The sequence below is a fragment of the Mercurialis annua genome, linkage group LG1-X (assembly GCF_937616625.2).
Source record: "Mercurialis annua linkage group LG1-X, ddMerAnnu1.2, whole genome shotgun sequence".
NCBI classification, from domain to species: Eukaryota; Viridiplantae; Streptophyta; class Magnoliopsida; order Malpighiales; family Euphorbiaceae; genus Mercurialis; species Mercurialis annua.
The window spans coordinates 2,142,786-2,154,458 of NC_065570.1; the positions used below are offsets into that span (position 1 = coordinate 2,142,786).

The 11,673-nt window shown below is 41.8% G+C and overlaps 1 non-coding gene across 1 annotated transcript; it reads left to right on the top strand.

Annotated features, from left to right (window-relative positions):
- Window positions 1-552: 552 nt before the first annotated feature.
- Window positions 553-659, top strand: LOC126666465 (small nucleolar RNA R71). The gene has a single exon (XR_007637962.1). It is a non-coding gene; the product is annotated as a small nucleolar RNA R71 (small nucleolar RNA).
- Window positions 660-11,673: the final 11,014 nt, after the last annotated feature.

Consider the following 11,673-nt stretch of genomic DNA (forward strand, 5'->3'; position numbering starts at 1 on the left):
TTTCCTCCTTGGAAACTAGGACCCGCTTGTTGATTTGCTTGCACATTGCCTTGACCCTCTTGATTCCTCCATCCGAAGTTAGGGTGGTTTCTCCACCCCGGATTATAGGTATTCGAGTAAGGATCATTCCCTTGGCGTTGACCTCCCACATAATTCACTTGTTCGTTCCAAGTTTGACCCATGGCATAGCACTCATTACTTCCATGATTGAAATCTCCGCAATGCTCACAACCTACTTGGACATATGCAACCGGAGCATTCCGTGGACCCACTTGTTTCTTCAAGGCATCAACTTGACTTTGTAAAGAGGCATTCATGGCTTTCATCGCTTCAAACTCCTTGGATTGGTCAAGTGTCATCAATGCCTTTTGAGCCGGTGGTCTTCTCCTCTCCGAAGACCAAGTGCTACTTACCATAGCCAATTTTTCAATCAACTCATTAGCCTCATCAAGCGTCTTTTGCATCAAAGAACCTCCCGCGGCCGAATCAATGGTAGATCTTGTGATTTCACCCAAACCATTATAAAATATTTGAAGCACATGTTCCCTTACAAGCCGATGATGAGGTACGTGCCTTTGGAGATCCTTGAACCTCTCCCAAGTTTCATAGAGAGATTCTCCCTCATATTGGTAATAATCAATGATGTCCTTTGTCAACTTCGCGGTTCTCCCCATTGGAAAGTACTTGTGAAGGAAAGCTTGAGCAAGATCCCGCCAATTGTGGATAGATGCATTAGGAAGTGATCGAAGCCACAAGCTAGCCTTGTCTCTTAGTGAGAACGGAAACATTCGAAGCTTGATTTGATCGGAGGTGACATTATGGAGCTTGAATGTGTCCAACACTCCCAAGAACTTGGCTATGTGTTCATTCGGATCCTCACTTGGTAACCCAAAGAATTGGCACCGATTCTCTAGGAGTTGAATCGTGCTAGGCTTGATCTCAAAAGTAGCCGCGGTGACCGGTCTTGCAAAGCACCCATAGGTAGCATTATCCACATCCGGGAGGAAGAAATCCCCCAAAGTTTGTCTTTGTGCTTGATGGCCTTGAACTTGAGGGTGATTGTCCCCTTGTTGCTCTTGCCGATTCCTCTCATCGAGTGGAGGAGGCGGATGTTGCCTCACTCCATCGACTTGAGGGTGATAATGCTCCTCCTCATAGTTATCATCCCCACGTTCCATGATAACGGGTCTACGATTCTCCCTTCTCACACTTCTTTCAAATCTCCCGAGGTTGTCTTGAAACGGTTCTAGCGGAAGATTGACCCTTCGTGTATTGTGCATACACTATAGTTGATCCCCTACACAAACAACAACAAGCAAACCACGCGTAAATCCGGAAAGAAGCAAAAACAACAAAAGTGATAAAAAACAGAAAATAAAGCTAACTCGACCGAACAATAACTAATTTCAATCAATCAATAAACACTCGTCACTCCCCGGCAACGGCGCCAAAAACTTGTTGAGAAAAAACCCCAACTTGTAATAGAGTGGACCTAAGTCCGAGTTATCGATCCCACAAGGAGTGAATTCAAGAGTGATTATCGATGAGAATGAACTTAGTTGCGATTCAATTCGTTTAGCAAGAGAATAAGTGTTTTTCTTAATGAACCAATCAACCAACTACTAAAAACTTATGCTATCTAGGAATTAACAAATTACTAATTTAAAGAAACGAGTAAACACTATAATAATTAACGAAATTCAAGTGATAAAGAGGTTTGGGAGCTAATAATCCTCCTAGGTCATGCAATCAAGGGTATCGGGTTTAGGGTTCTAAACGAGGACCGAGTGTTCTAGACCGCAACTCCCGCTCTCTCGAGCCTCAAGGAGCTACAAAACCGCAACTAATCGAGCTTAACCTACTCTCGTAGCACCAAACGCAAATAGAGGCAATTAACAAATAAATCACAACTCATAGGCCACCTAATTACTAACCCACTCTCATGGTGTTACTAATTAAGTCTCTAATTAATCAAATCCAACTAATAAACCCTCTCTCAAGGTGAGAATTAATTTAAGAACAATACTTAGGTAGCTAATCTAAGCAAGCTTTAGGTTCCTTAATTAGAACAATCAACACAACCCCAAAACCCTAACCCAATCATACACAACTAAGATTCAAATTAACCCCCAAACATGGGGTTTAGCCAACCATGGCTAAAACAACAAACATCAAGCAAATAGAATAATAAATCATTGAGAGATAGATCTAGTTACCTTTGTAGAAACCCAAGCCAATAACATTCAAGAAGATAATACTTCAATAATAAAATGAGAATAAATCTTCAATAGAAAAAGCTTAAGTATTCAACAATGGAGGAAAATATGAAAATCTGGAAATTCTATTGAAGAAGGTAAGGACTACACTTGGGGATTTCTAAAATTAGGAGAAGATTCAAAAGTACAAAATAGAATAATGTCTAGCAAAATCTTCTATACCTAAAATAAAGATAAGGCCCCATATATATAGTACTTACAAAAGAAGGAAAAAGACAAACATTCAATTACACATGTGTTGGGCCCAAAATAGCAAATTAATAAAGCCTTAATGCATCTTGAATTAAGATTTCCCCATTCCAGCAAGCCCAAGTTCGAATAGAGCTCCTTGGGCTAAATGAGAAGCCCGATTCGAGCTGCCATTTTCTGCTCCAAATCTCGATCTTCAAACCTTCGTAACTCGGTGTAGAAATGTCCGATTCAGTCGATTCTTGAACCGTTGGAAAGCTCAGGACGTCTACTTTAACTTTCATGAAGATCACGAGTTCATTTGAGGCTTCGAGCTAGTCCAAATTGGTCAATTAGTGCCCCGGGGTCAGCTTTTCAGATTTGCAAATGAGCTTCCGCATCGCTTTTGTCGTCTTTTCCAACTTTTGCACCAAAATGCTTCCGCAATGCTCCTAAGTACCTGAAATACTAAAACACGTAATAAGGCATACGAAATACCATAAAACCGTGATAAAACGTTAATAAAGCATGCGGAAACGACGCTAAAGATAGGAGTAAAAATACTCCTATCAAACCTCCTCACACTAAAGCTTTGCTTGTCCCCAAGCAAGAAATGAACTTAGGCAAATTAAACGGAAACTAACCATGGCGATCTTGAACAAGCATCAACAAATGAACTCCTATTCAACAATGGCTCAAATGATCTCGCCTAAAGTCAACAACCGCTAATGATGCACACAAAAGATGAATGCACTTTTAATGACAAAATGAGATGACAATTAGACTACACTTGCATTGGCTTAAGGTTTTTGTTGAACAATTCAAGTCATTAAGGTCATCTAAGGGACATGCATTACTTGGCCAAGTGATAAGAAGGCAATCAAGGCATAGCAAACATAGGCATCAATTTAAAAGCATATTAATTCTCACAAGATTCACTCTAACACACAAGTGTTTGGGGGTGCACACAATTAAGCTCAAGAAAAATGCTAATTCACCATAGGCTTGCTTTTAGTCCGATTCTCCCCTACTTAGTTCGGTAATCAATTGCTATCATATGGTCTTTTGAATGGGTTGTAACTTGGCTAGGGGTTAGGGGGTAGGTAGAAAAGGATAATTTTGGCTACAAAAAATTTGACTTGACAACTAGGTATTTATTCACAATTATTTGTCTAACTTGGAATTTTCTTGCACATTTGAACTTCAATTTGATTTTCATGCCTTTTATTCAACTTTTCTTTTTACTCTCTTCTTTTTTTTTTTTTTTTTTTTTTTAAATATTTATTTTTCTTGATCTTTCTTTATTCTTTCTTTCTTTTGTTTTTCTTTCTTTTCTTTAGGCACATAATTACTTCTTTGCTCATGCCTTTCCTATTCTTCAAGTTAGACAAACTTCTTAATAGTTAAAAGTCATTCAAGTCAATTTTTAGGGTATTTTCAAAGGGTAATTTGTTGAAGGGATGGTGTGTTAACATGTGTTGCAATTTGAAAGAAATGGCTTAAGGCTCAAAGGGGTGACCTAGTGGTAAGGGTAGGCTTTTTAAGTGGTTTTAAACAAAATGGTGATCCTAATGCCATAATCATTTAGCAATTGACACTCAACTATATAGTCTTAAATGGACACTAAGCAAGTTCTAGGAATATAGCTATACAACACACAAGAATTATAATCAAGGCTCAACATTTTAGAAAAGAATGTGGTGTTATGCACTAATTTAATTCCTAAGTTCTCATGCCAATCATGCCCAATTTTATTCACAAGTGACCCAAAATTTTCAAAAATTTGCACATCATGCATCCATATCCCAAAACAACTATCATGCTCACAATTGTTTTCACCAAAGAACATTTTCACCCAATTTCCATCAAAATTTTGTCACATAAAAGTATTTTCATCAATCAATCATCCTTGGAAGTTGCTCAAATTAGACAAAAATACATTCATGCCATTAAAGATCGGGAGATGTCATAAGTTGATAAATTTCCAAATTCCGCCACAATCACAAACATACAAAACATTCAAAATCATGCTTAGAGCAAAGATTTAGTGGAGGTGACTCAATAACTAGACTACTACAACAACAAAGTAAAATAAAACACACTAAAGCATAAAACAAGATAAATTTCAACTAACGACATACAATTGACTAACCCTCCTCACACTATTTCGAACTTAGTCCCTAAGTAAGAAATATAAAGCAAAATTGTATGAGTTGAGTTAGAGAAATGCAAATCTCGTTTTAGTCGAATTCCGGTGGTTCGGGCGATGGAGTTGGAGATGGATAGGCCGGCCCTCCTTGGGCATTGAAATAGTCACGTAATTTCTCTTCGTGACGCCTTTGTCGATCATGAAGCCTCTTTTGGCGATATTCCATACGTGCCCACATCTTGCGTTGATCCTCCATGAATCGGAGTTGGGCGGCTTCAAAGTCATTCCTTGTATCCACATTAGGAGCGGGAGGCTCCCATTGCACGCCCTCCGGTATTGCTCCTCCTTCGGCGCTTGTTCCGGCCGCATATTTGTCTTTCCGTCGCACCGGCTCTACTTCTTGTCTTGGTGATGCGCGCAAACCACGCGGAATTGGCATGCCGGGATGTGTTTCCACCCAATTATCGTGTAAGTATTTCCCCACTATTTTCTCTTTCCTCACATATCCTCCTATACCCAAATGATCCATATCAATCATTCGTGGTGATTGAATCCGATATTTGCTTTCATCAAAATCCGGGTCTTGTCTTGCCAAGAACAACACTAACCATCCGAATCCTAGCTTCTTTGGAACTTTTGGAATCTCCCGGAGCAATGCCATCAAACGATACCCCATACTTAATTGCAATTCTTTTTCCGTTGGATGGTCTAAAGCTCGCAAAAGGAACAAATCCGACTTTGATACTTTGTTATGCTCATGGCGACCATGGAAAGTGTGACCATACCACTTAAGCAAGATTATGGTGACAAAATCCCGAACCTCTTTCAATTTGGCGATGTGTGAGTTGTAACTCGGCTTCCCCGATGCTTTATTCCAAATCACGTTTGCCTCCATATCGTCTAAACCCGGCAACTCTTTAAATCCGAACTCATTCAATTCAAGGCCTTGGATCAAACTTTCCATGGAGTATTCCCGCTCTTTGCCATCTAACCGAAATGTAATAGAAGTGTTGTCGGATGACGCAAGAGTGGTGAAGAATTCAAATGTGAGTTCCTCACATTGATCATGTGGTATCTTAGTTACTTTATCAAGGTAGAGGAAGTGAAGACTTTCTTCTAGCGCGTCATCAATTTTCAACTTCTTCATGGTTTCCCAACATATGGCATAAGCATCGGTGATACCCCATTTCTTAAGCTTCTCGTAGCGTTCACCCTCACTAACCGAGCGGATTTCGAAGGGTGCCTTGTATTTCCGTGAAAGAGCCCCGAAATGGGTTGTCTTTCTTGAAGAACGGATAGGTTGTGGTGGTAGCTCCTCTTGAATTTCTTGCTCAATAGGAGGTATTGATTTTTTCTTTGAGGCTCGGCTTGCTCTTGTATTCCGAGACATTGTAGAGGAGGGAAAAGGGTGTTCGAAAGTGTATTTAGTTTTGAGTTTGGCTTAAAAATGGTGGAGATAGAGCTTGAAGAATTTTTGTTAGAGGAAAGAGAGTGGAGGTCTTGGCTATGGAGTTTGTGATAAATGGGGAAAAGAATTTGGAGAAGATGAAGTGTTGGAGTTCTTTTTGGGGTAAGATTTGAAAAATAGGAGAAGAGGGGTGGAGATCTTACCATGTCATGAATCTTTGTGAAGTGTTTTTCTAATTTAAAGGCCAAGATAAAAACACCTCATCAATCCAACTCCCCTCATCTCCAACCAATAGGAACATTTCAAAAATTTAACCAATAGGAGCAAGTAAAAAAAATTTTTTCAACCCCCCCCTTTAAAAGAAGGGAGCTCGAATCGAGCTACCCTTGTGAAATGGGTAGCTCGATTCGAGCTCAACAAATCTGTTTCCAGATTTGTTGAGCTCGATTCGAGCTCACCATTTCACAATGGTAGCTCGATTCGAGCTCAACAAATCTGGGAACAGATTTGTTGAGCTCGATTCGAGCTCATCCAATTGGATGGTAGCTCGAATCGAGCTACCTTATAGGGGGGGGGATTTTTTCCATTTTTTTTTTTTTTGAAAATCTTACCCCAAATTTCTTCTTTCAAATTCTCGCTCTTTTTCGCCACACCTACGCACCAAAACCAAACACACCGGACGTTATCTTGAACAAAAAGACATAAAACTAACAAAAAAAAAAAAACAATATCTAAACAATCTAAAGAAGGTAAAACAACAACAAAAACATTAAATCGAACCTCTTGGGAATGCCTCCCAAGTGCGCTTGTTTAAAGTCGAAAGCTCGACCGTCTCATGGTGGACTCATGTAGGATTTGTGAAGGATATCTCATCCTCCACCCGATTCGTCAAGGGTCCAAGATATGGTTTGCACCGGTGGCCATTAACCTTGAAAGTTTCATCCTTGGAATTCTCCAATTCCACCGCACCATGATTCGCCACATTCCGGATTTTGAATGGGCCACTCAACCGAGATTTCAATTTTCCCGGAAACAGCCGCAAGCGTGAATTGTAAAGAAGTACAAACGAACCAACCTCTAAGACCTTTGGGGAGATGTGAGCATCATGCCATTGCTTCGTTTTCTCTTTATAGAGCTTGGCATTCTCATATGCCATGAATCGGAATTCATCTAACTCATTCAATTGAAGCAATCTCTTTTCCCCCGCCTTCTTGAAGTCAAAGTTCAACTTCTTAATAGCCCAATACGCTCTATGCTCAAGCTCTAGAGGAAGATGACACGCCTTCCCATAAACAATACGGAATGGTGACATACCAAGTGGAGTTTTGTTGGCCGTCCTATACGCCCACAATGCATCATCCAATTTCAAAGACCAATCTTTCCGGGATCCATTCACCGTCTTCTCGAGAATTCTTTTCAATTCACGGTTCGAAACCTCAACTTGGCCACTCGTTTGGGGGTGATAAGGTGTGGCGACCCGGTGATGCACATTATACTTCCTCATAAGAGCTTGAAATTGCCGATTGCAAAAATGCGAACCACCATCACTAATAACCACTCTAGGAGTCCCAAACCGATTCACTAGCCGCTTAAGAAAACTCAACACCACTTTAGCATCATTAGTGGGCAAAGCCTCCGCTTCTACCCATTTCGAAACATAATCCACACATACCAAAATGTATTGGTTTTTGAATGAAACCGGGAAAGGCCCCATGAAATCTATACCCCATACATCAAATATTTCCACTTCTTGAACCGAAGTCAAAGGCATCTCATCTCTTTTCGAGATGTTGCCTACACGTTGGCACCGATCACAATGGCCAACAAACTCTTTGGCATCACGAAACAAAGTTGGCCAAAAGAACCCGCTCTCAAGCACTCTAGCGGCGGTTCTAGCCGAACCATAATGTCCGGTCTCATGACATGAACTCAAAATGGGCATCATTTCTCCCAAGGACACACATCGTCTCAACATTCCATCACCACATATTTTAAACAAGAAAGGTTCGTCCCACAAGTACCTTTTAACATCGGATAAGAACTTCTTCCTTTTGTGGGATGTCAAGTCCGGAGGCATGACTCCCGATGAGAGGTAATTTGCAAAATCGGCATACCATGGTGTCTCCACTTCCCGAATCATCATAAGCGTTTCGTCCGGAAACCGCTCATTAATCTCCTCACCAATAGGAATTGGTTCCGGATTCTCAAATCTCGAAAGGTGATCCGCCACCACATTCTCCGTACCCTTCTTATCTCGGATTTCTACATCGAACTCTTGCATGAGAAGAATCCACCGAATAAGCCTAGGCTTTGCATCTTGCTTAGTGAATAGATACCGTAAAGCGGCATGATCGGTGTATATGATGCATTTCGACCCAAGCAAGTATTGTCTAAACTTATCGAGAGCAAAGACAACCGCCAACATCTCCTTTTCGGTAGTGGTATAGTTGAGTTGTGCTCCCGCCATAGTTCTACTAGCGTAATAGATCACATGCACCCGCTTGTCCTTTCTTTGCCCCAACACGCAACCCAATGCTTGGTCACTAGCATCACACATTAGCTCAAAAGGCAAACTCCAATCCGGAGATGAAATAATGGGAGCGGTCACAAGTGCCGACTTTAGCTTCTCAAAAGCATCTTGACAATCCCTTGTGAAGTCAAACGACGCATCTTTTACTAGCAAACTTGTCAAAGGTCGAGCAATCGACGAAAAATCTTTAATGAAGCGCCGGTAAAAACCCGCGTGGCCCAAAAATGCCCGAACTCCTTTGACCGTAGTTGGAGCGACTAATTTTTCAATAACCGCCGTTTTTGCCCTATCCACTTCAATTCCCGCCTCCGATATCCTATGCCCGAGTACAATGCCTTCATCCACCATGAAGTGGCACTTTTCCCAATTTAGCACTAAATTTGTCTCCACACATCGTGCTAAAACCCGCCTTAGATTCGCTAAACAACCATCGAACGAATCGCCAAACACGGAGAAGTCATCCATGAACACTTCCATAATATCTTCAATCATATCGTTGAAGATTGAGGTCATACACCTTTGAAATGTGGCGGGTGCGTTGCATAGTCCGAAGGGCATTCGCCGGTATGCAAAGGTACCGTAGGGGCATGTGAAGGTCGTCTTCTCTTGATCTTCCGGGAGGATTAAGATTTGATTGTAACCCGAGTACCCATCAAGGAAACAATAAAACTTGTGTCCCGCTACCCTTTCTAACATTTGATCGATAAATGGTAGCGGAAAGTGATCTTTTCGGGTTACCTCATTGAGCTTCCGATAATCGATGCATACACGCCAACCGGTTACCGTCCTCGTGGAGATTTGCTCTCCTTTTTCACTCTCCACCATCGTCATACCGCCCTTTTTAGGAACACATTGAATGGGACTAACCCACTCACTATCCGAAATCGGGTAGATTATTCCGGCGTCGAGGAGCTTGACGATCTCTTTGTGCACTACCTCCTTCATATTCGGATTCAATCTTCGTTGCCTTTGAGCCGACTTCTTTGACTCGTCTTCGAGATTAATCTTATGCATCACAATTTGAGGACTTATTCCTCGAATGTCTGAGATTTGCCAACCCATTGCTAACATGTGCTCTTTCACCACTTGCACAACCTTCCTTTCTTGATCCTTAGAGAGCTTGTTCGAGATGATTATCGGCAAGGTTTCATTCTCCCCAACAAAAGTATACCGAAGGTGTGGCGGAAGCGGCTTCATTTCAACTTTCGGGGGCAACTCCGAAGATGGTGGAGTCACACCATTGCTCTTATCTAAACTTTCCGGCTTCGGTTCGTCCTCTCTAGTATACTCATCATCCCCTGACTCGGAATGAAACGAAACTTGAGAGATTTGTTGAGAACAAATTTCTACCCTCTTTGCTTCATTCAACAATTGCACATTCTCCCGGAGTTGCTCTTCCACAATCTCATCAATCACATCAATTCTCATGCAATCCTCCTCCTCGATGGCATTCCGCATCACTCTCTTCATATCAAATTCCACACTTTCCTCATCAATTCTCAAGGTGAGCTTGCCGGCATGAACATCAATGAGAGCACGCCCGGTGTTCATAAAAGGGCGACCAAGAATCATAGGACATTCTTTATCTACCGCATAGTCTAGGATCACAAAATCCACCGGAAAGATGAATTTATCCACTTTAACGAGCACGTCTTCCACTATCCCATATGGCTTTTTGAGAGAGTGATCGGCAAGTTGCAATACCATCGAGGTGCGCTTTACCGGTTGATCACCAAACAAAGACCTAAAAAGAAACAATGGCATCAAGTTAATACTTGCCCCAAGATCACACAAGCAATTTATAGCATTCATATTTCCTATAGTGCAAGGTATAGAAAAACTCCCTGGATCCTTAAGCTTTATCGGTAGGTTGCTTTGGATTATGGAACTACAATGCTCCGTGAGCGGTATTGTCCCATCTTGCTCCCAACTACGCTTGTTCATAATTATGTCTTTCAAGAACTTTGCATATTGGGGCATCTCCCGAAGTGCATCCGCCAAGCTTAGATTGATTTGCAATTTCTTGAAAATCTCAAGGAACTTGTGAAATTTTTCGTTCCCTTGAGCTTTCCTTAACCGGCTTGGGAATGGAACCGGTGGCACAAACGGTGGCGGCGGTGGTGGCCTCACATAGGGCTCTTCAACCTCGATAACCACTTCCTCACATTCCTTTGGTAGTTCTTGGCTTGAGCTTGCTACATCAACAACCACTTGAGGCTCATCCTCCTCAACAACATGCTTCTTCCCATTGGCTTTCTCAAGGTTTCTCCCGCTTCGGAGCTCTACCGCCTTAACTTGCTCTCTAGGGTTGTTTTCCGTAGTGGATGGCAACCCTCCTTGAGGTCTTCCTTGAAGCGAAATTGCCATTTGAGAAATTTGAGTTTCCAAATGATGGATAGTAGAAGCTTGATTCTTCTCCCTTTGCTCCATTTTTTCTAACTTCTCTAGCACTTTGGAAAGCACATTTCCCTCATCCGTATTCTTTTGTGGTTGGAATCCCGGAGGGTGTTGAGGTCTACCACCATAGTTGTTTCCTTGCCCTTGATGGTTATGATAAGGGCCTTGATAAGGACCTTGTTGTTGGGGCCTATTTCCTCCTTGGAAACTAGGACCCGCTTGTTGATTTGCTTGCACATTGCCTTGACCCTCTTGATTCCTCCATCCGAAGTTAGGGTGGTTTCTCCACCCCGGATTATAGGTATTCGAGTAAGGATCATTCCCTTGGCGTTGACCTCCCACATAATTCACTTGTTCGTTCCAAGTTTGACCCATGGCATAGCACTCATTACTTCCATGATTGAAATCTCCGCAATGCTCACAACCTACTTGGACATATGCAACCGGAGCATTCCGTGGACCCACTTGTTTCTTCAAGGCATCAACTTGACTTTGTAAAGAGGCATTCATGGCTTTCATCGCTTCAAACTCCTTGGATTGGTCAAGTGTCATCAATGCCTTTTGAGCCGGTGGTCTTCTCCTCTCCGAAGACCAAGTGCTACTTACCATAGCCAATTTTTCAATCAACTCATTAGCCTCATCAAGCGTCTTTTGCATCAAAGAACCTCCCGCGGCCGAATCAATGGTAGATCTTGTGATTTCACCCAAACCATTATAAAATATTTGAAGCACATGTTCCCTTACA